At 34.0% G+C, this 24,035-nt stretch overlaps 1 pseudogene; it reads right to left on the bottom strand.

Annotated features, from left to right (window-relative positions):
- LOC149540323 (glutamate--tRNA ligase, cytoplasmic-like) overlaps positions 1-21,374 on the bottom strand; it is a 100,130-nt pseudogene extending 78,756 nt beyond the window's left edge.
- Positions 21,375-24,035: the final 2,661 nt, after the last annotated feature.

Below are 24,035 nucleotides of genomic sequence, written 5' to 3'. Positions count from 1 at the left end.
AGATGCCTTAACCACCATCTATGGAGGAGACACCAATGTTTTGAGAGCCAAAGCTAAGAGTCTTAGAGGTAAGTTTGATGATATGCAAATGGAAGAAGGTGAAAATATTGCTCAATATGTTGCAAGGATAAAAGAAGTTGTTAATGAAATAAGAGGAGGTAATGGTAAAATAGATGATGATATTGTACTAAGAAAAGTTTGAAGGACACTATTGCCTATATATTCTATTAGAGTTTATGGAATTCAATAACTAAGATGCATACCAAGAAATAATCTATCACTTGAAGGTATGGTAGGTAGACTCAGTACTTTTGAGCTATCCAACTTTGATAATTACAAACCTAAAATATTGAATCTAATTTCAAAGTTAAAGTGTCAATGAAGGAACCTAATGAGAAGAAGAAGAAGAAAAAGATAAAGTATGTGTCCAATGACAGTGATATAGAGGAGGAGCATGTAGAGTAACTTGAAGCACTACTAGCAAGAAGATTCCACAAAGGTAAATTACATATCATTTGTTTCAATTGCAATAAGGTTGGTCATATTGTTGCTAGATGTCTAGAGAAGAACTATAGAGGTGGTGACAAGTACAAAAGTAGGAGAGACGAAGACAACAAGCACTATAGAGGTAGGAAAAAATTCATGCTATATTGCTGAAGTGGAAACAAAAGATGAATCTAATGAACGTGATGATGAAGTGGTGAATTTTGTAATGAAGGAAAAATCTAATGAAGATGAGGCAACTACACTTGTGACTTGTGTGAACAAGAATGATAGATGGATCATTGATAGTGGATGCTCACATCACATGACTGGAGACACAAGTAAGTTCATTACCTTAAATTGTTATGGTGGAAATAGTGTAAGATTTGGTAATGATGCACCATTTTTGATAAAAGGAAAAGGTTCTATCAAACTCACAAATAAGATTTTATGTGACAATGCTTACTATGTTGAAGGGATTAACTATAATCTCTTGAGTGTGTCACAACTAAATAATTTGCAATGTAAGGTTGAATTTGAAAACAAGATTGATAGGATATATGACACAAATGGAAAACTGATTGAAAAGGGTGATCAAACTAGGAGTAATCTATCCTATCATGATATAGAGGATGGTACTTGTCTAGTTATAAAATTTGATTATGTGTGGCTATGGCACAAAAGGTTATGTCATGTTAATTTTGATAACCTAGTCAATATCAGTAACATGAGAAAAGTTAGAGGTTTTCCTAAGTTGAAGAAACCTGATAATATAATGTGCAAACAATGTTAGTTAGGAAAAATGAAAAAGTCAAGTTTTAAGAGTAAAACTCATACCTCTAAAGGTATACTAGAGATTGTTCATACTAACTTGTGTAGACGAATTGGTGTGCAAAACTACAAAGGAGATAAGTACATCATGTTGTTTGTTGATGACTATTCTAGAATGATGACAATTATGTTTTTGAAATAAAAATGTGATGCTTTCCAAATATTTAATTTTTACTTAACAAGAGTTAAGAAGGAAATAGCTAAAAGTTTGAAGTGTTTGAGATTGAAAAAAGGAGGAGAATTCACATCAATTGAGTTTGAGATGTTTTGTAATGATAGAGGAATCAAAAGAAAGACATATGTACCTAGAACCCCTCCACAAAATGGAATAGGTAAAAGAAGGAATAGGTCTATAATGGACTATGCTAGAACACTCATGACAGAATTTTTTCTTTTTCTTTGAAATACTAGAGAGAAGTTGTAAGTATAGTTGTCTATACCTTGAACCATGTACAATTCAAGAAATATATTCATACAACACCTTTTAAACTATAGTATGCATACTCACCCAATGTAAAATACTTTAAGGTATTTGGAAGAAATGCTACATTCTTAAAGACTTCAAGAATGGTAAACTAGATGAAAAAAGTGAAGAAGGTATATTTCCAAGATATTCCACAAGTAAAGCTTATAAGTGTTTAAATACTAACACTAACAAAGTTGTCAGAAGTGCAAATGTAAATTTTGATGAATATACAGAAGTACATGAGGTTGATCCTATGAAAGAATTGGAAGAATAGAAATTATTTGTATACTCTTATAAAGGTATGCCTTTTGAAGAAGAAGCTACAAATCAAGCTACAAACTAATAGAAAGTTTTAGTGACTACCAAATCACATACTATGAATGTCAAGTTGCATTCAAGAACTGAGCTACACTCAGATGCCAAGTTATAGAATAAAGTTGAAGTACATTATAATTCTAAGATTAGTGTACATGGAATAGATGTTGAGCTACCTAACAAAGCTGTACATAGTGACTCTAAAGCTAAAAGAGAAATTGAAGAAACTAGAGTTGAACCAAGATTTTCCAAATATGTCAAGAGACATCATCTTGTTGCACAAATTATTGAAGATATAGATTCTAGACCAATGAAAATAAATAGATTGAGAAATGATACATGTTTACTAAGCATGAAGGAACCCAAATTAGTAAGAGATGTCTTAGAAGATATGGATTGACGTAAAGCCATGGAGAAGAGATTGAACAAATTGAGAAAAACAAAACATGGACTCTAGTTCCTAGACCATAAGACAAAAATGTGATTGGCACCAAGTGGGTACTTAGAAACAAGCTAGATGAAAATGGTGAAGTCATAAGGAATAAGGAAAGATTAGTTTGCAAAGGATGTGTTAGAATTCTTTAGAATAACTGAGAGTGGGGGGTGAATTAGTTATTCGAGGTCCAAATGCCCTATTAATACTTTTTCACTACTTTTAATCAACCATATTAGCAAGTTATAGTAAATCAACATGCAAAGATAAAACATGCAAGATCAACACATGACACAATGATTTACATGGAAACCCAATTTGAGAAAAACCACCAGTAACATGCTACTTGATTCTCACTCTTTTGAAGTGATGCCCTATTAAAAGCCTGCCCTGTTAAAGGCTTACAACACACTATTAAATGTGACCTTGTTAGAGGATTTCACCAAACTGTTAGGAATGGGCCTAGTTAAAAGACTTTAAAAAACTCACTTGGAATGTCACCCTATTAAAGGATTTGCCTCATGGCTACCAAACCAACCTAAGTCCATAGGATTCAAACTAATTGTTACAATTGCTAGAAAGTAATGATAATGGCCTTTTGATCTGATATAACTTACAACATACTTTGCAAATTTTAGATCAAATTTTTAGTTCTATCCTTATGCTTGGCTTCAATCACTTCAGCTATGATTTCTTGTCTTCTTCTCAAGCTTTGTCTCCTTGAGTCTTCTAACTCATTGTAGCAATGCATCCATATCGAGGGTCTTCTTACTAAAACAAAGTAACTATGCTCTCTTTTCTCCTTAGCACCTCCTTTAGCATTTCATGCTTTCATTCTTGACTACCTCTCTCTCTCTCTCTCTATCTTCATTAACTTATGACTCCTTAAATAGAAATCTGATTTCCCTTTTCCGCTCAATTCTCCTTCTCCAATTTTAGGGTTTCAAACTAGATTAGGTAGGATACATTGTATCTACCTCATATCTTGTTCTCATCTACAAACTTCATTAGTTGTAACCTTAAAAAAATTTTACATGGTGTTCTGTGCCACTAGCTCATCATTCTTATCTTTTATTTAATTCACAAACTTCTAAGTAACAACCTTGTCAGCTTAGATCTGGTGAATCTTTGATTTTCAAAATAATGCAGCAACTCAGCATTGTTGATTTACTAGTGCTCAACATCTTTGTGTTACTTGGCACTATTGGTTTTATTGGTGCTCGACATCTCTGTGTTACTTGGCACTAATGGTTTTACTGGTGCTCGACGTCTTTGTGTTACTTGGCACTATTGTTTTACTGGTGCTTGGCATCTCTGTGTTACTCGACACTTATATCTTCTTAGCACCTAAAGTTTACTCGGCACTTGAAGTTTACTCGGGACTTAAATTTTACTCTGCACTTGAAGTTTACTCAGCTTCAGCTAGGAATCTGTTCAGCACCTACTAGCTTGCTCGGCTCCTTCTTTCTTATGAACTTAGTTGGGCTTTACAAAAGATTCAGCTAAAGCCTTACATCTTTGATATATTTCAGTGTGCACATTCTCTATATCTTATAGTATGTCATCAAATACACTTTTTCATTAATGGATTAGTTGATCCTTGTACTTCATTACAACATCATAACTTCAACCTTTCTCTAGGTGTTCTAGTTACATCTTATTGATTGCCTCCTCCTTGACAATCAACTAATTGATAGTATTTGGATCACTAAAAACAATTGTCATTCCTGCAAGTAGCAAGTTTGACATCAATGACAAAACAATGATTGAGAACATTCTTTACCAGTTCTATATGATCATTCCAACAACTTTTCTTATGATCTTTTCAATCATTTCCAACAATCTCCCTCTTTGGCATTGATGGAAAACCAAACTGATCAATTGATCAACTTAGTTACCACCAGGATTGTATACGTTGTCTGCTACTTTTCTTTGTTGTTGCATCTTATATATCTCCCTCTTTCATATATATCTCCCTCTTGCTTTGTATTGATCAGGTTTCACATTTCTCCCTCTTTCACATAAATGCCAAAGATGTAGCATCTTTATCATGCAAAATATGAGCTTTGACTTCTTATTGTTTTCTCCCTCTGTCACTATACTTGTGACTGATTTGGAGTTTCTACTCTTTTTGTTATCCTCTGCATCAATCTATTGATATTTTAATTTTTTTTCTATTGATGCAGGGCACCATCCTTGTTCCTTTAAACTACTTGAGTTAGGGGTATTACCCCCAACTTGCCTCTAAGATATTCATAAGCATCTTTGGGCAATGGTTTGGTGGAGATATCTGCAATTTGTTCCTTTTTCTGAATGTATTCCAACTTCACTTGTTTGTCTTCTACCAATTCTCTGACATAATGATACTTGATTGCGATATGCTTGATTTTTGCATGCATCACTGGATTTTTTGCTATGTTTATAGCACTTGTGTTATCAAAATACAATATCATAGGTTTTGTTACTTCTTCTTTCATTCCATTCAATAGATGTGTGAGCCATACAATGTTTGTGCAATTGACTGTAGTTGCCACATATTCTGACTCTGCAGTGGATTGGGATGTACATGTTTGTTTCTTGCTAGTCAAGGTAACTAGCCTTTTGCCTAGAAATAATGCACCTCCACTTGTGCTTTTTCTATCATCAATGTTGCCTCCCCAATCTGCATCTGTATATGCATTGAGCTCAAATTTTTCATTCTTTTTGTAGTATAGACCAAAGTTATCAGTTTCTTTAAGATATCTCATTATTCTTTTTACTGCTATGAGATGATTTTCTTTGGGATTAGCAGAGAATCTAGCCACCATTCCAACTACTAATGCTATGTTTGGTCTACTATGTACAACATATTGTAATTTTCCAATCATGGATCTATACATTGTTTGATTGACTTCAGTTGATTCATCATTTTTGGATAGCTTATTTCCTATTGCCATTGGTGTGCTGACTAGTTTGGATTCCTCCAATCCAAAAATTTTAAGAATCTCTTTGATGTACTTTGATTGTGTAACAAATATACCATGTTTGAGTTGATATACTTGCAATCCAACAAAAATTTTGATTTCTCCAAACATAGACATCTCAAATTCATGCTTCATTTTGTCAGCAAAGTACTTCCTTTCCACCAAATACTATGTCATCCACAAAGATTTCAGATACAATAATTTCTTTACCTTCTTCTGCTTTGATGTACATGTTGTTGTTATCATCAGTTCTTTCAAATCCAATTTTCACTAGATACTTGTGAAGTCTCTCATGCCATGCTCTAGGTGCTTGTTTCAAACCATAGAGTGCTTTATGTAGCTTACACATCATATCCCTTTTATTTTCATCAACAAATCTTTCTAGTTGTTCAATGTAGACTTCTTCTTCTAGTATGCCATTTTAAAAAGTACATTTTACATCCATCTGATAGACTTTAAAATTTTTGTAGGTAGCATATGCAAGTAAAGTTCTTACTCCTTCCATTCTAGCAACAGGGGCAAATGTTTCTCCATAGTCTATTCCTTCTTCTTGAGCATAACCCTTGCATACTAGTCTAGCTTTGTTTCTGGTAATCTCACCATTCTCATCTAGCTTGTTTCTAAATACCCACTTGGTACCAATCACATTCTTTTTAGTTGGTCTTGGAACTAAACTCCAATTTTTTCTTTTCTTTATTTGATCAATTTCTTCTTCCCTAGCGCTATACCAGTCATCATCTTGTAATGCATCGTATACTATCTTGGGTTCAAATTTTCTGATCAGACATGATTCATGTCTTAGTCTGTTCCTTGTCATTGGTCTTGCATCTTTGTCACCAATTATCTATTCAGCAGGGTGATGTCTTTTTACATATTTGGATAATCTTGGCTTTGTCCTTGTTTCCATGTTTGATCTTTTAGATTCAGGATCACTATGTACTTTTTTGTCAGGTTGTTCTTCATCATGTGTGTTGTCTTCAAAATTAAATTGTCCATTTCCTTCATTCTGCAACTCGAAATTCATTGGTTGATACTCAACTGAGACTGATACTTGTTGTCGAGTTTCAATTTGATTGACATCATCCTCATTAATAGTCATTTTTTCATAAGAATACACAAAGGTTCTATACTCTTCCATTTTCTTTGGTACTTCAGCTTGAACTTCTGTGTGCTCATCAAAATTTACATTTGCATTTTCCACAATTTTGTTAGTGTTAGTATTCAAACACTTATATGCCTTACTTCTAGTGGAGTAACCAAGAAATATGCCTTCATCACTTTTTGCATCTAATTTTCCATTTATAGAATCTTTAAGGATAAAGCATTTGCAACCAAACACTTTGAAATGTTTTACATTGGGTGAGTGACCATACCATAATTCAAAAGGTGTTGTATTTGTACCTTTCTTGACTTGTACTCGGTTCAGTGTATGAACAGCTACACTTACAGCTTCTCTCCAGTATTTTAGAGAAATAGTCTTTTTCATCATTAATGTTCTGGCACAATCAATCACAAATTTATTTCTTCTTTTAGCAATTCCATTCTATGGGGGAGTTCTAGGAGCTGACATTTTTCTTTTGATTCCTTTATCATTACAAAATATCTCAAATTCATTTGATGTGAATTCACCACCTCTGTCTGATCTTAAGCATTTCAAGATTTTCCCTTTTTCCTTTTCAACTCTAGCCACATACCACTTAAACATTTGAAAAGCATCTAATTTTTGTTTTAAAAATATAACAGTCATCATCCTAGAATAGTCATCAACAAACAACATTATGTATTTATCTCCTCTATAGCTTTGTACTTCCATTGGACCACATAAGTCAGTATGAACTAACTCAAGTACTTCTTTAGATGTATAGTTTTTTCTTTTGAAGCTTGACTTTGTCATCTTTCCTAGCTGACATTGTTTGCACATGATATTATCAAGCTTCTTCAATTTTGGTAAACCTCTGACTTTATTCATTTTACTGATGTTGACCAAATTGTCAAAGTTGACATGACATAATCTTCTATGCCACAACCATTCATCGTCAAATTTTTCAATAAAACAAGAAACATCATCCATATCAAGGTAAAACAAATTACTCCTTGTTTGATCTCCTTTTCCTATCAGTTTACCATTAGTATCATAAATTTTTGCAATTTTGTTTCCAAATTCTACTTTGCATCTTATATTGCCTAACTATGAGACACTTGGCAAATTGTAGTTTAATCCTTCAACATAGTATGCATTATCACATGAAATTTGTTCTGTGAGCTTAATGGAACCTTTTCCTTTGATTTGACATGGAGCATCATTACCAAATCTAACACTATTTCCATCATACTGAGTAAAGTTAACAAACTTACTTTTGTCTCCTATCATGTGATGTGAGCATCCACTATCTATGATCCACCTTTTATTCTTGTTCATACATGTTACCTGTGTTGTGGGCTCTTCTTCATCAGATTGATCCTTCATGGCTACATAAAAAACTTCATCATCATTGTCATCAAAATTTTCTTCAACAATGTAACACTTCTTACCTTTTTCTTTGTAATCTCTCTTATCATCATCTCTTCTGAATTTGTTTTTGTTGCCTTCCTTGTAATCCTTTTTCTGTGTACACCTGGCAGAAATATGACCTACTTCATTGCAATTGAAACAAATGATAGGCATCTTACCTTTGAATTTTTCTTTACCTCTATGAAATCTTCTAGCAAGCAATGCTTCCAATTGTTCCACATCTTCCTCATCACTGCTACTGTCACTGGATACATACTTCATTTTTCTTCCTTTCTTTGATTTCACCTGTTTAGCATCTTTCAATGATAACTTGGCTTTAAAGATAGATTCAACATTCTCTGGTCTGTAGTTGTCAAAATTAGATAACTCAAATACAGTGAGTCTACTTACTATACCTTCAAAACTTAGATTGTTTCTTGGTATACATCTTAGCTCTTGTATTGCTGATACTCTAATAGCATAGATAGGGAGCAAGGTTCTTAAGAACTTACTATTAATAATGTCTTCATCCAGTTGAAAACTCAAGCATCTTATTGCACTTACCACTTCCTTTATTCTTGCACCATACTGAGCAGCATTTTCATTTTCCTCCATTTTCATATCATCAAACTTTCCTCTGAGACTTTCTCTTTTTACTCTTTGTACATTCTAATCTCCTCCATAGATGTTTGATAGAGCTTTCCACATTTTGAATGCAGTATCACATGCTTTGATATCATCAAATTCAGCATAGTTGAGTGCAGAGGCCATTTCCAACATTGTCTGATTATGTTCTTGCTTTTTTTTCATGTCTTCTACAGTAAGAGGGCCTATTGGATCAACATGTTTAGTAACAGTTGAATTTTGGGCATAATCTCCTATGGATCCAAGATATAACTTCATCAAGCTTTGCCATGCAACAAACTTGTCTTTTTTGAGCTTGAGAACTTCTCTCTTAGGCATTTTGATCTTTTCTGCTTATAGTCCCTTCAAACTAAGTCAGCAGTCAAGCTCTGATACCAATTGTTAGAACCCTTTAGAATAACTGAAAGGGGGGGGGGGGAGTGAATCAGTTATTCAAGGTTCAAATGCCCTATTAATACTTTTTCACTACTTTTAATGAATCCATACACTTTTCATCCATCCAAACTTAAATCAACCATATTAGCAAGTTACAGTAAATCAACATGCAAAGATAAAACATGCAAGATCAACACATGACACAATGATTTACGTGGAAACCCAATTTGGGAAAAACCACAAGTAACATGCTACTTGATTCTCACTCTTCTGAAGTGATGCCCTGTTAAAAGCCTGCCCTGTTAAAGGCTTACAACACACTATTAAATGTGACCTTGTTAGAGGATTTCACCAAACTGTTAGGAACGGGCCTAGTTAAAAGACTTTAAAACACTCACTTGGAATGTCACCCTATTAAAGGATTTTTCTCATGGCTATCAAACCAACCTAAGTCCATAGGATTCAAACTAACTATTACAATTGCTAGAAAGTAACGATAATGGCCTTTTGATCTGATAGAACTTACAACATACTTTATAGATTTTAGATCACATTTTCAGTTCAATCCTTATGCCTGGCTTCAATCACTTCAGCTCTAATTTCTTGTCTTCTTTTCAAGCTTCATCTCCTTGAGTCTTCTAACTCATTGTACCAATGCATCCATATCGAGGGTCTTCTTACTAAAATAGAGTAACTATGCTCTCTTTTCTCCTTAGCACCTCCTTCAACATTTCATGCTTTCATGCTTGACTGCCTCTCTCTCTCTCTATCTTCATTAACTTATGACTCCTTAAATAGAAATCTGATTTCTCTTTGCCGCTCAATTCTCCTTCTCCAATTTTAGGGTTTCAAACTAGATTAGGTAGGATAACATTGTATCTACCTCATATCTTGTTCTCATCTACAAACTTCGTCAGTTGTAACCTTAAAAACATTTTACATGGTGTTCTATGCCACCAGCTCATCATTCTTATCTTCCATTTAATTCAAAAACTTCTAAGTAACAAATTTGTTGGCTTAGATCTGGCGAATCTTTGATTTTCAAAATAATGCAGCAACTCGATATAATTGTTGATTTACTAGTGCTCGGCATCTCTGTGTTACTCAACACTATGGGTTTTACTAATGCTTGACATCTCTATGTTACTCAGCACTATTGGTTTTACTGTGCTTGACATCTCTATGTTACTTGGTACCATTAGTTTTATTGGTGCTCGGCATCTCTGTGTTACTCGGCACTTATATTTGCTCGACACCTAAAGTTTACTTGGCACTTGAAGTTTACTCGGCACTTGAAGTTTACTCAGCACTTGAAGTTTACTTGGCTCTTAAAGTTTACTCGGCTTCAACTAGAAATCTATTTGGCACTTGCTAGCTTGCTTGGCTCCTTCTTTCTTATGAACTTAGTTGGGCTTTACAAAAGACTTAGCTAAAGCCATACATCTTTGATATATTTCAGTGTGCCCATTCTCTGTATCTTATAGTATGTCATCAAATAATCTTTTTCATCAATGGCTTAGCCGATCCTTGTACTTCATTACAACATCATAACTTCAACCTTTCTCTAGGTGTTCTAGTTACATCTTATTGATTGCCTCCTTCTTGACAATCAACTAATTGATAGTATTTTTATCACTAAAAGCAATTGTCATTCCTACAAGTAGCAAGTTTGACATCAATGACAAAACAATGATTGAGACCATTCTTTACCAGTTCTATATGATCATTCCAACAACTTTTCTTATGATCTTTTCAATCATTTCCAACAAGATGTGCAGAAGAAGGAATTAACTATGGAGAGACATTTGCCCATATTACTAGAATGGAAGGAGTAAAAACTTTAATTTCTTATTCTACATACAAAGGTTTCAAAATTTATCAAATGGATCTTAAATCTACATTTCTAAATGGTATATTAGAGAAAGAAGTTTACATATAACAACTAGAAGGATTTTTTGATATTAACAATAAGAACATGGTATGTAGATTACACAAAGATTTATATGGTATGAGAGACTTCATAATTATCTTGTGAAGATTGGATTTGAAAGGACTAATGATAACAACAATATGTACATGAAGATAGAAAAAGGGAAAGGTATTTTGTTATCTGAAATTTTTGTTGATGATATCATATTTGGAGGTCAAGATGCTCTATGTAAGGCTTTTGCAAATGAAATGAGATAAGAATTTGAAATGTATATATTTTGAGAGATCAAATTATTTGTGGGTTTGCAAGTGTATCAAGTGAAATATGGTATATACATCACTTAGTCAAGATATGTCAAAGAAATATTGAAAACTTTTGAATTGGAGGATTCCAAACTAGTAAGTACACCTATGGTGAAAGCACACAAGTTGTCAAAGAATGATGATTCAATTGAGGTGAATTAAATATTATACAAGTCTATGATTGGTAAATTACAATATGTAGTACATAGAAGACCTAACATTGCATTATCTATAGGGATAGTTACAAGGTTCTTTGCCAATCCTAGGGAGAATCATTTGATGGTTGTAAAGAGAATAATGAGATATTTGAAAGGAACATATGAGTTTGGTCTATACTATGAGAAAAATGAGAAATTTGAATTAAGATCCTATACAAATGTTGATTGGGATGGAAACATTGATGATAGGAAGAGTGCCAATGGAGGAGCATTTTTCTTAGGTAAGAGGTTGGTTACATGGACTAGCAAGAAACAAAACTACACTGTACAATCTACTGCTAAAGTTGAATATGTTTTTTCTATTATAAATTGTACAAACATTGTATAGATCAAAAAATTACTCAAAAGTATGAAGGAAGAGATCATATAAATGGTAACACTTTATTGTGATAATAAAAGTGCTATAAACACATCAAAGAATCCTGTGATGCACACAAAGACTAACAATATTGCAATCAAGTATCATTACTTGAGAGAATTAGTTCAAGACAAAGAGGTGAAGATGGAATATATTAACACAAAAGAGAAAATTGCTAATATATTCACAAAAGCATTATCTAAGGATGCTCATGAGTATCTAAGAGGTAAACTAGGGGTGATACCACTATCAATGGCTATCTAAGTAATAAAAGGAGTGCCCTACATCAAACAAGTTGATTTTCATATATTACACATTGATGTAGTGGATCTTACTTTAGGAGTTGCCTAAAGTAGTCAAAGAACTGACACTTCAAATCAATCACAAGAAAGGTGACAAAGAAAGAAATTGAAGAAGTTCATATCTGCATGTTAAGATGACAAGTCTTTGGCATTGTTATCAAAGAGGGAGAGATTTACAAATTAGAGGGAGAAATACAAGAATGAATTAAAATTGATCTTAGAGGAAGATAGTTACTGATTAGGAGAACAAAGAAAGAACATTCCTAACATCTACTTAGTAAGAAGGAGATACAAGAAGTAATCCAGGGGGAGTTATAAGGAAGAGGTTTTTAACCTATTCAAAAGATTTCAATACAAGATTTTTTTTTTTTTTTGGCATTTTGTTGGTCCTACTATTTTAACCTAGTCAGTTTGGTTTGCCATCAATGCCAAAGATGAAGATTGTTGAGAATAGATTAAAAATAGTAAAGAGGGAGATTGTTGAGAATATATTGAAGAAGATTGTTGAAGAAGTATGATCAATATGTTTCAATCATTATTTTTACACTAATGTCAAACCTAGTATTTGTCGATAAGACAACTACTTACATGATTTAAGTACTATCACTTATTTGATTAATGAAGAGGATTTGATCAATAGATATAACAATAGCACCTAGAAGAAAGGTTGAGTTATGATTATGTAAAGAAGTACAAGAATCAGCTAAGATAGTCATAACATGATGTATTGATAATCTATTTATAGTTACAAAGGTTAGTTACACTAAAAAAGTTTAGAAGAATAAGTGAAACAAATTTTGTCTACCAAGCTTGATTGAGTGAATAGTAGGTGCCGAGAAAAGTTAGTACAAGCCAAGCAAAAAATTAGTTAGAGCTGAGTAAAAGTTTATTCTAGTGTATGTGAAGAAAAATAGTAGATGCTAAGTAAAGTTTAGTTGATTTTGAGTACAAATAAATTTTAGTTTGTGCCAAGTAATTTCATAGAGGGTACTAAGAAATGTAGTATGTGTTGAGCATCAGAATCTTGCTAATGCCAAGTAGATGTATTATTTAAGAGATCATGAATGTGATGGATCTAAGTTGACAAGTTTATTTTCTTGGATTATGTGAACTAGGTGTAAGATAAGATTGATGAGCTGGTTGCACAGAATTTAAGGTAAACCATTTTTAGGTGAATTTAAAGAGGATTCAAGGAGAAGTTTCTAGAAGTGATATGAAATGTGGGGTAGATTCAGTGTATCCTACCTAATCTGTCCTAAACCTAAATTGGATGATGGAGAATGAGAAAAAAAAGATCTTAACTTCCTATTTATAGGAATGGTTGGTTAGATGCAAAGGTTTTCATGTGCAAGAACCTAAGGAAGACAAGCAGTGAAGGGTTTTGCTTCATCAAGTGACCTAAGAGAAGAGTCTGCATTGGCATGTTAAGAAATAAGGCTTAAGGGTATGACTGCTTGAAGGTTGAACAAGCTATTAGAGTTTAAATGTGTGAAGGCCAAGTAGAATGGAAAACTAAAACATTGATCTACAATTCGCAAATAGAGTTTTAAGTTGTTATCAAATCAAGCCTTACTGTTAATTTCTCATAAATGTATCAATCTAGGGTAAATCCTTTGGATTAAGGTTGACCTAACAATCATTTGTAAATCTTTTGACCAGGTGACATTCCAAGTGAATGGTTTAAAGTCCTCTAACAAGGCTCACTCCTAATAGGGTGATTGAAATCCTTTAACAGGGTCACATTTAACAGTGTGTATTGTAACCTTTAAAATGGTTGGTCTTTCATAGGGCATCACCTCAAAAGAGTGAAAAGGAGTAGCATGTTACTGGTGGGTTCTCCCAAATTGGGTTTCCATGTAAATAATTATATCAAGCATGTTGATGAATCTATTATGTTTCATGTTTACATTTCTACAATTTGATTTGATAGTAACCTACAAGTTTTAAGTGATTGCATAATCTTATGGATACATGCATGAAGATAAAGGTTTTATGGGTTCACCTAGCTGTGAAAGGTTTTCTTTATACATTTGGACCTTGGATAACTTATTCACCGCCCCCCCCCCCCCCTCAATTATTATAAAGTATTCCAACGTACTTACTGGTCTTGACTCATCCATGTCAAAAGTTTTTATTTTCTCCTTTATGTGTTTTGAGTGAGTAATGTATATTCCTCCTTAGTCTGATGAAAATTTGAACCAATAAAGAATTTAATCTCATTAAACATTGACATCTCAAACTATTCTATTATGTCATGAGAAAATGGCTTGCACATCAATCCATTTCCTCCAAATATGATGTCATCAAAAAATATTTCTATTGTTAAGAACTTATCTTTAAATTTAATTTTAAAGTATAGACTATAGTTGTCACTACTTATAACAAAACCAATTCTCATTAAATAGGATTGCAATATTTCATATCATTCTTGGTGCACTTCCTTCAATCCATATAAAGTATTGTGCAATTTACATACCAAGTCACTTTGATATGGATCAAAAAATCCTTTAGGTTATTCAATGTAGACCTATTCCTCTAGAATTCCATTAAAAATGAAGACTTGACATCCATTTCATAGAACATGAATCTTTTGTATGGCTATATGCAAGTAGTATTCTTATTCCTTTCAATATTGCAATAGGTGTGAATGTTTCACCATAAGAAATTCCTTCTTCCTATGCACATCCTTTACATACCTATCTTTCTTTGTTCCTTAAAACTTATCCATTCTCATTAAAATTATTCTTGAAAATCCATTTTGTTCCAATAACTTTTTTGTTGTGATGTGGTGCCCAATCAGACTTGGAGGTTTATTTGGTGCAATTTTCTCCCCATAGTATTTCTATGGAGGTTTGGGGAAAATGCCCCCAAGATGGGGTCAAGTGGAAGCACCTTTACAGGGTCTTGGGATAATGCCCTAGGTGTGCTCCCTATTGTATTACAGGATGGGGTCAACGGGCAATGTCCCCACAAAGATTTTTAGGGGAGCACCCCAAAAGCCAAAAATGACCTTATATTATAAAAGGCATTGACTGCTATTTTCTTATTGGATGACTTATTCTAAACCTAATTTTATAAGTGACAAAAGCTTGTATAAAAAGGCTTAGGGTTAGGGATTTCATAATGTAATGGTGATATTGTAGCTTCTTGTGGTAGTATTGAGCTATATAGGATTACAGATTGTAATCACTAGATAATAATAATATTAGACTTGTTGTTGGTGGATGTAGCCCAAGGATTGGGTGGACCACATTAAATCTTGGTTTTTTGTGTTCTATTATGTCCAATATATTATTTTCTAATATTGGTTATATTTTCATTTAACTATTATATCTATTAGATCTAGGTTGGTCGTCATTTTTTATTTTAGCCAGACCATCAATTTTTATTTTTTTAGCAATCCTATATAGGAAGATCTCATGATTGAGTGGGAGTCTCATGTTTGAGTGGGAGTGATGATAGATGAGGGTAATCTAAAGGTGGATAAGTTTAATGGGAAAAACTTTTAGTTATGGAAGATGCAAATGGAGGACTATGTTTATTAGAAGGATTAATGGAAGCAAATGGAAGGAAAAGCCAAGAAACAAGGAATTTTGATAGATGAGGATTGAGAGATTTTAGATAGAAAGACACTTGGAAGAATTCAATTTTTCTTGGCACCATCAATGACATTTAACATTACAATAGTGAAGATGACAAAAGAGTTTATGCAAATCCTAGCGAAACTATATGAAAAGCCCTATGTTTCAAACAAGGTATTTCTCATGAAGTGTTCATTTAATATGAAGATAATAAAATTTGAATCTATTGTAGATCATTTAAATGAGTTTATTACTGTTACTAGCTATTTATCTTCTGTAGGTATTAATTTTGATGAAGAAATTAGGGCTCTCTTGATTTTGTGTTCTTTCTCTAAAAGATGGAATGTCTTGGTAATGGCTGCAAGTAATTTTTTTTGGATCTAGTACCCTAAAATTTGATGATGTGATTAGTGTTATTCCAAGGGTGGAAATTTGTAGGAAAGCCTTAGGTGGATCTACATCAGGAAGTGCTTTGAACACACAAATAAGAGGTAGAATGACTAAGAGAGGAAATAATTCTAGAAAACATGGAAAATCAAGAGGAAAGTCAAAGGGGAAGAGGTCTTAATCTAGAGGACCAAGAGATTGTCAGTACTATGGTAAACCAAGGCATAAGAACAAATATTGGTGGACTCAAAAGAACAATGAAGGAGATAAGCCAGAAGGGAACAAGGAGAAAAATGTGGTAAGTAACAAATCCAAAGAGGAGGCCTTGCTTCTTTCAAGTTATAAAGTGTTGATGATCCATGGGTTTTAGATTTTGGTGCTTTATTTCATACAACACCTCATAGAGGTTTATGTATTGATTATGTCCAAGGGGATTCTAGGCTTGTTTATTTGGGGGATAATGAACCCTATCAAATTGTTGGAAAGGGAAAAGTTAAGATTAAGTTGCAGAATGGGAATCATTGGTTACTACACAAGGTTAGACATATTTCAAGGTTGAGTAGAAATTTAATTTTAACAAGGCTACTCAATGATGATAGTTGTGTAGTTACTTTTTTGAAAAAAATTGGAAGGTTTCAAAAGGTTCCCTTGTACTATTCCTTCTACTTTGATTATTTCAGAGAAATGTGACTGTTTAGGAATAGTTGCTACCATTGAGCAAGGAGAAGAAACAAATGTTTTAGATTCTGATACAACACTATCGAACCACAAACTTGGGCACATGAGTGAGATTTGTATGAAATTATTTCATTCTAAGAGAGTTTTACTAGGTTTGAAATGTGTTAATATGGATTTTTGTGAAATTTTTTTTTTATGGAAAACAAAAGAATTCTAGTTTTGTGAAGAGTGGGAAGGGAAAAAAAAAAAGAGATTAGAGCTTGTGCATATAGATGTATGGGGACTAGCTTAGGTATCTTCCCTTGGTTCCTCTCATTATTATGTTACATTTATTGATGATGCAACAAGAGAAGTATGGGTTTATTTCCTTAGACAAAAATCTAATGTATTTAAAAAATGTAAGAAACAAAAATGCTTGGATGAAAACAAGGTTGGTAAAAAATTAAAATGTCTCAGCTTTGATAATGGTGGTGAGTATTGCAATCAAAAATTTTAAGATTATTTCTCCACTAATGGTATTTTTAGTAGACAAAAAATTGTTCCATGGACTCCATAGGAAAATGGAGTGGTGGAATGCATGAACATGACTATAATGAAGTGTACAAAGAGCATGGGGTTGCATGCATGGTTGCCCTTAAACATGTGGGCAAAGGCTATCAACACTATTGTATATTTGATTAATAGAGGTCCCTCTACTCCTTTGGGTTGTGGTATTCCAGAGGAAGCATGGAATGGTAATAAGGTGAGTTATTATTTTCTCAACACCTTTGGTTGTGAAGCATTTTCTCATATAGATTCTGAAAATAGAACTAAGTTGGAAGCTAAGTCAAAGAAATGTGTATTTTTTTGATATGGCATTTATGAATTTGGTTATAGGCTTTGGGATTTTGAAAATCATAAAGTTATAAGAAGCAAGGATGTCATACTCAATTAGAAAGTGTTGTACAAAGATATGTTGCAGCAACATGAGAAGAAAAAAAATGATTATGTAGTGCTAGATAATACTCCAAAAAATGATGTTCATGTAGTTCCTCATGATGTGCAACAATCCCAACAACAAATACCACACATATAAGTGAATGTTAGATGGTTAACAAGACTAAGTAGATCTCCAAAAAGATTTTCTCCTTCTTTATATCTATTTTACTTTCTAATGTTGGTGAACCTAAATGTTATGATGAAGTTGTATAGGTGGATACAAAGACTCAGTGGGAATCTACAATGAAAAAAAAAATGGACCATTTGCTAAAAAATAAGACATGAGATTTATGTAAGTTTCCTGTAGGTAAATAGGCTTTATAGAATAAATGAGTTTATAGGTTGAAAGGAGAGGATGGAGGTAAGAAATTATTTAAAGCCAGGTTATTGGTACAATAATTTGCATAGAAAAAGGGCATTGATTTTGATGAGATATTCTCTCCTATTGTTAAAATGACTTCTATTCACATTGTTTTAAGTATTGTGGCTACTGAAGATTTATATTTGGAGAAACTTGATGTTGAAACAACCTTTCTTAATGGTATTTGGATGAAGATGTATTTATGTAAAACAACAAGGATTTTAAGTCAAATATAAGGAGAACATAGTGTGCATATTGTAAAAAAAATTATATGGCATGAAGCAAGCACCTCGGCAATGGTATTTGAAATTTGATAGGTTTATGCATGAGAATGGATATAGTAGGTGTCATTCAAATCATTGTGTTTATTTTAAGAGGTTAGATGATGACAACTACATTATTTTATGTTTATATGTTGGTGATATCCTTATATTTAGGTCTAACATGGATCACATTAAGGGGTTAAAGGAAAAATTAGCACATTCATTTGATATGAAGGATTTGGGGACAACAAAACAAATCCTTGATATGAAAATTTGGAGAGATAGGAAAAATAGAAAACTAACACTATCTCAAGTTGACTATATTTTGAAGGTATTGCAATGTTTCTCTATGGAAAATGATAAAGTTGTTAGCACACCTTTACCTGGTCATTTGAAACTAACTAAGGAGATGTGTCCAAAGACACAAGAAGATGAGGCTAAGATAACCAAGGTACCTTATTCCTTAGGTGTAGGAAGCTTGATGTATACTATGGTATGTACTAGGCCAGATATTGCACATGTAGTGGGAGGTTTTAGGAGGTATATGAGTCATTGAGGAATTGAGCATTGGAATGCAATTAAATGGATACTCAAATATTTGAGAGGAATGTCTAAGAAATGTTTACATTTTGGGAGCTCTAATACTAATTTATAGGGCTATGTTGACTCAAATTTGGTAGGGGACATTGAAACTAGGTGAAGTATTATAGGCTATGTATTTACTATTGGTGGGGTAGCAGTGAGCTAGATTTCTTGGTTATAGAAGGTTAATGCTTTATCCACTATAGAGGCAGAGTATGTTGCTGCTACAAAGGTAACCAAGGAGATGATATGGCTTTAGTTCTCCTTGGAAGAAATGGGACACCCACAAAGGGATAATTATTTGTTTCTAGATAGCTAGAGTGTCATTGATCTTCTAAAGAGTTTAGCTCTACATTCAAAGAAAAAACATATATAGTTGCAGTATCATTTCATTTGGTTAGTTTTGGATGATGGATAGCTAAAGATGGAGAAGATACATACAATGATAATTTAACAGATATGTTTACCAAGGTAGTAAGAAGGGAGAAGCTAGCCTCCTCTTCAGCTTTGATTGGTTTTCTAGACTAAACAAAATAAAAGAACATCAAAGTCTAGGGTGGTTTGATATTACACTAGGAGCTATAGGTTTAGCAGTTCTATGATCAGTCTCCAACTAGGAGGTTATTGTTGTAGAGTCTGATTAGCCTACAAATAGGAGATTGTTGTGATGTGGAGCCTAATCAAACTCAAAGGTTTATTCGGCATTATTTTCTCCCCATATTATCTATATGGGGGTTTGGGGACAATGCCCCCAAGATAGGGTCAAGGAACACTGCCCCTGTGGGCTCCTGGGTTAGTGTGTCAAGTGTGTTCCCTATCATAGTATAGGGGGGGTCAAGGGGCAATGCCCCTGTGGGGGTTTTTGGGGGCATCACCCTCAAAGAAATAAATGACCTTATATTGTAAAAGGCATCAATTGCTATTTTCTTATTGGATGACTTATTCTAAACCTAATTTTGTTAGTGTCGAAAGCTTGTATAAATATTCTTAGGCTTAGGGATTTCATAATGTAATGGTGATATTGTAGCTTCTTGTTGTGGTATTAAGCTATAAGGGATTAAAACTTACAATCACTAGATAATAATAATATCTAACTTTTTGTTGGTGGATGAAGCCTAGGGATTGGATGAACCACATTAAATCTTGGTGTTTTGTCTTCTCTTCTTTTCGATCTATTACTTTCTCATATTGGTTTTATTTTCATGTAATTTTTATTTCTGTCTGATGTTAATCCTAACTATTTTGTCTCTAGGTTTTGGTACTAGTGTCCATGTGTTATTCTTCTCAATTTTTTTAATCTCCTCATTCATAACATTGATCCAATCCTTATTCTCCAAAGCATCTTTCAGTTGTTAGAGTAAATAATTAATTATTAATTATTTATTCTATTTACTTAAGCTTATTTAGGTTAATGCATTTATTTAATATTTAGTATTTAATGCATGTAGTGGTTAGTTGTTGACAACACGGGAGTTTGTTCCCTTCTAGCATGTTCCACCTTTTTGTGGATGCTTGGTTGTGATCCTTATCTTCTACCACCTTCCAACTTGTTCTACAAGCTTCCATGAGCTCTTTATAAGTGAGCTCCCTCTTTGTATTTTCATATCACATATCAACATAATATCTCATTGTGCATATTGTAAATACATTTTCTTTTTGTGTTTGCACATATTGTCTCTCATGTCCATTTAGGGTTTTTCCCTTGCTCCTTGCTCTTCCTCTCTATGGCTTTTCTTTGACAGGTTATCGCATGCAGGTGATCTTGGGCATCTTCGAAGTTGGCTTTCCTCAACTCCAACATGGTATCAGAGCCTTTCTGCTGGTGCTTGGTTGAAGAATTTTGAAGCCGTGATTTGAAGTCACAAACCCTAGTTTGTTTGTGCATTTTTCTTCAAATCAGGGGATCAGCAATTTTTTGGAGCACATTGGGCCCAAACAGACATCACCATTGGATCCAAAAGGCCGTTTGTAGTCAGGATTCATATAAAACTTTTTGTTTTTGGACATAGGGCATTTTTGGAGATTTTTTTAAGCCTCTAGGGCGCTGTCGTACGGACTGTATGGACATAGAGTCGAAAAAAAATTTAAATAATGGGCCACCGCTAGCACACCACCGGGTGGCCACCCGTGCTCCGCTTGCTCGCCACCGTAGCCGGTTAAGCTGCCGCTAGGTAGCCCCGGCTCGACTGCCAGGCACCGGCCACTGTGGCGCCTCCCTTTGTGCCGTCTACTCCACTGCAGCTCCTCTTGGCCATTGTTTTCAGCCTGTTTGTTGCCTACCTACCTCTGTCAATGCCAGCTTAGTGCCAACTAAGTGCCAAAATAGTCATTTGACGTAGATTTTCTACCACATCTGTAATCGCCCAATCAACATTTTTTGCACAGACAACACCACTTGGCACAGTGTGGAGGTGACACGTGGCACTTGCCATGTGGACCCTGCCATGTCATCCGTACATGCCATGTGGCACTCATTTTTTGTAGTGACAACCTCCAAATTGTCAAATTTAATCACATGACTTGCTGATGTCAGCACTGTGCCATCAAACCTTGCATGCACCTCTCCTGATTTCATTTTAGACCTACCTTTGGTTTTTTGGCCATAACTTTTGCATACAGAGGTATTTTTCTGATCCAAAAGAAGAGCCAAAAAGCTGGTTCTGAGACGAAGATTTTGGTGTAGGTATTTTCAAGTTTTGATGCTTTTTTATTGCCTTTTTTAAGTTGAAGTCCATAGTCCTTTTTTTGACTCCGACATGCATATTTTTTGCGTCCCATGCTCACTTTTTAAAAACTTTATATTTTTGGAAAGCTAGTTTTCTCACATTTTCAAAAATATAGTCCTTTTCCTTAGTTTTTGGCCTTTGCTCTTTCTATCATAGTTTTTGCATTTTTGCTATATGGTGGATATCTTGAGTGTTTTAGGCCCGAGGATCATTTTCCTGGCATGGATTCTCTTGTTTTTGGCTGTACTTTGTTTTGTTGTAGCTTGTTTTTAGTTTTGATCATTGTAGGTATCATTTTGAAGAACTTTTATGTATCGCACTGAGATAAAGTGCCACTTTTGCATTTCAAGGATCATGAATGTTGTCTTGAGTTAGTTGTACTTGCACTATTTTCATAAAGCACCATGGGGGGGATTATTTGTTTTCTATTTTAGGCATTCTCCCTTTGTCAAGTGAGTGTCCCTTCCATGACATTATCCCCATGCAGAGTCAGTTTGACCATGTCTTTATAGGTGTCTGTACCTCTTTCCCTCTCTCCTCATTCTTGGTTCGTTTGTAGGAGATTTTGGCTCACCTTCTCAGTTGCCTGTCATCACACCCCATCTGCATTAAGGGGGAGTTATGTTGTTGTTCTAATGCATCTGTGGTTCAATGGTTCGATAGTGTGAACTATGTATTCAGTGGTTGATCCTATATACAAGGCAATTGTAGTGGCTGGCTACCTATGCATTTCAGTGAGATGGATCATCTACCATATAGACATGCTTGATTCATGCCTTCTTCTTCCATGGAGGTTCTTCAGATCAGCAGTTTGGCAGATTTTGCGGCTCTTCATGCTTTAGTGATGCTTCTACATGATCACTCCTTGTTCCTATTTTAGGGGACAATTTTCCTAGTTGGAGACTTCTTTAGTTCTTCACTATGTTCTTACCTATTTTTGGGGGAGGGTTTTTCCCATGTGGTTTTCTCTCTTTCCCCGCTTTCAAAGGTTGCATTTTCTTGCATTGTACTTGGGTACCTAACACGGCCTCGTTGCCGGGACCCATTATGTATTCATCTTAGTTTTGTGAGCTTAAGGCATTTCCCTAAGTTGCACTTAAGGGGGGTTGTTAGAGTAAATAATTAAATATTTATTATTTATTCTATTTACTTAAGCTTACTTAGGTTAATGCATTTATTTAATATTTAGTATTTAATGCATTTAGTGGTTAGTTGTTGACAACACGGGAGTTTGTTCCCTTCTAGCATGTTCCACCTTTTTGTGGATGCTTGGTTGTCATCCTTATCTTCTACCACCTTCTAGCTTGTTCTACAAGCTTCCATGAGCTCTTTATAAGCGAGCTCCCTCTTTGTATTTTCATATCACATATCAACATAATATCTCATTGTGCATATTGTAAATACATTTTCTTTTTGTGTTTGCACATATTGTCTCTCATGTCCATTTAGGGTTTTTCCCTTGCTCCATGCTCTTCCTCTTTATGGCTTCTCTTTGACAGGTTCTCACATGCAGGTGATCTTGGGCGTCTTTGGAGTTGGCTTTCCTCAACTCCAACATCACTATTCTATGTTCCAACTCAAAATTCAAATATGTATTGTCTTTCAAATTTCTTCTTATCACAATGCCAACACTCTTATATCCAATTAACTAATTTTTTGAATGATGTCTTCTAACATATTTTTCTAAAATAGGTTTAGTTCTTGGTTCTTGAATAATTTTGTTTCTCATCTTAGGCTCATCATTCTACTTGGTATGTTATTTTGTGGATTGGGTACATAAGGTTGTTTCTTGGTGACTATCTATTGGAATTTGGTAAACCTCTTTTTATGACTCAGTTTTCTTCTCAGGTAAAGTATCACTACTCCTTCTTGTAAATAGACAAAACTATGATAGTCTTCAATTTATTTATTGCTATCCTAATCATTCTTATTTTTAAACTCATCAATTCTCACATTTGCATTTTCAACCATAGTATTAGTAATTTTATTCAAAAACTTATATGATTTTGTCCTAGTAGAGTGTCCTAGGAATATTCTTTCATCTCCTTTTGAGTCAAACTTTCCACTTCTATAAAACTTATGAATATAAAACCTACTTCTAAATATTTTTAAATAACTTACATTTGGTGTGTGTCCATGAAAAATTTTATAATGTCTTGTTTGTACCTTTCTTCAACTATACACAGTTAGGGGTGTAGACAATAGTACTGATAGTCTATCTCCAAAATATTTGTGCAACTCCTTTCTCAATGAATACTATTCTAACACAATAAAAAATGGATCTATTTCTCCTTTTTGTAATGTCATTATATTTTGGTGTCCTCTATGTTGATGCTTTCCTTTTAATTATGTTATCATTACAAAAGT

The sequence above is a fragment of the Cupressus sempervirens genome, chromosome 9, assembly GCF_028749045.1.
Source record: "Cupressus sempervirens isolate cs-2001-9-10 chromosome 9, ASM2874904v1, whole genome shotgun sequence".
In the NCBI taxonomy this organism is placed as follows: Eukaryota; Viridiplantae; Streptophyta; class Pinopsida; order Cupressales; family Cupressaceae; genus Cupressus; species Cupressus sempervirens.
The sequence above is the reverse complement of the archived record's forward strand: the minus strand, read 5'-3'. Positions and strand labels throughout refer to the sequence as shown.